This window comes from Mus caroli, unplaced genomic scaffold, assembly GCF_978045245.1.
Source record: "Mus caroli unplaced genomic scaffold, Mus_caroli_1 scaffold_18, whole genome shotgun sequence".
Lineage (NCBI taxonomy): Eukaryota > Metazoa > Chordata > Mammalia > Rodentia > Muridae > Mus > Mus caroli.
The window spans coordinates 61,935,302-61,937,329 of NW_028227273.1; positions in this window are offsets into that span (position 1 = coordinate 61,935,302).

A 2,028-nucleotide genomic window follows, 5' to 3' on the forward strand; every position below is an offset into this window, starting at 1 on the left:
GAGCTGTCTGAGGCAGCCTGGCAGTCTCAGTTTGTGGGAGACTGCTGCTGGCAGGCTTTGGCAGGCTTTGGCTTGTAAAAGCCCTGCCCCAACTTCTGCCTCTGTTTTCACATGATCTCCATGTGTGTCTGTCTCTAGACGTCTCCTTTCTATGAAGACACCACGTGTTATCAGACTGGGACCTGATTTTCTTAACACGGCTCCATCTGTGCTAAATGCATCTGCAATGGCTTCATCTCCAAATGGGGTCCCTCTTACATATGTTGGGATTAGGCCTATGACAGAAAATCATAGGGGCAGCAAGTCAGTCCATACCTAACCCGCTAAGAGGAAGAACCACACAAAGATGCTCGGTCTTTCACTGTGACCTCCACTCTAGATCCTGTTCTGAGTCACAGGGCAAGAAAGTGGTCCAGCTGGAAGGACGGAAGCCCGTTGCAATGCCCAGATGATGTCACTGGTCGCAGAGAAAGTCTTATGCAAATGTACAGAAAAAAAAAACCCTTCCTTGGCTCGGTAAACTGTTTCAGTTAGGCTAATGCAAGATTAACATATGAAAATTAATACATCTGCTCACTAGCAACAAATAAGCCAAGACAAATACAAAGTCACTCACTACCTTCTATGTGCAGTGTCTAGGGAAGAGTCTTATAGAAACTCTGCAGATCCACTGAAAGACACAGAGTGTGGCTGCGGGGAAGAAGGGAATTAAATGGAGATTCAGGGTGACATGGCTCCGCAGGGAAAGGCTCTGGCTGCCAAGCCTGGTGGCCTGAGCTCATGTCCCAAGTCCCACAAGGTGGGAAGAGAGAACTGAGTCCTGCAGGTTGTCCTCTGACCTCTACATATGTACCATGACACACTTGGCCACTCCAGATAGATGACAGATGGATAATAGATGGATAGATGATTGATAGATAGATGGATGGATGGATAGATGAATGGATAGATAATTGAACAGGTAGATAGATAATTGGATAGATAGATGGATAGATAGATAATTGGATGGATAGATGGATGAACAGATAATTGGATATAGATAGATAAATAGATAGATAGATAGATAGATAGATAGATAGATAGATAGATAATAGGTAGGAAGGAAGGTAGATGATAGACAGATGATGAGTAAGTAGATAGTTAATAGATAATAGGTAGGTAGGTTGATAGATGATTGATAGTAGGTAGATAGGTGGATGATAGGTATGTAGATAGATAGACAGACAGACATAACAAGTGGAGAGAGGGGCTGAGTCTATGGGTTGGAATTACAGTACTAAATGTCTATTCTCTAAATTAATCTACCCAACTAAAGCAATCCAATCAGGATCCTAAGAGTTTTTTGTTGACGATAGCAATGGTTCTCAACTCCCTAGGGAAATACGAAGGGACTAGAATGACCAAATAAAACCTGCTAAGTGCCAAGTAGCCAGGCCTGGTGGTGTAAGGGCAGCTCGTCTACCAGTGGAATGGGGCAGACGCACAAATACATGGGCAGTCACTGACAATGGTGCAAAGGCTGCTCAGTAGAGAAAGGCTTTAAAATTGACACTGAGCCAGGTGTACTGGTATACACGTTTAGTCCTAGAACAGGCATATCTCTGAGTTCAAGACCAGCCAAGGTTGCTGGTTGTCTCAAAAAATAAACAAAAAACAAAAACAAAAGAAAAAGAGGAGAAGGATGAAGAGGAAGAAGAGAAAAAACAACCCCAGATGGGGAGATATTTTTGTAAAGAAAAAAAAAATAATAAGACTTGCATCTGTAATACTTTGTAAATCCTTCAGTCCCATAACACAGAAAACCTCCAGCCTCATGGGTCCTGTGAGAGACATTTACCAAAGATGACATGTGGGTGCCAGTTATCTGGCAAGTTCAGAACCATCAATCATATGAAGGTGCTGATGAGAGCCACACCCAGAAGCACAGTTCACTAGCGTGTTTGAAGCTCTGTGCCAAAGCCAAGAGCTCAGTGTCATGCTAGAGCGGCTGAAACTTGTTAAAGCCGCTCTAGAAAGCAGTGTAGGGGT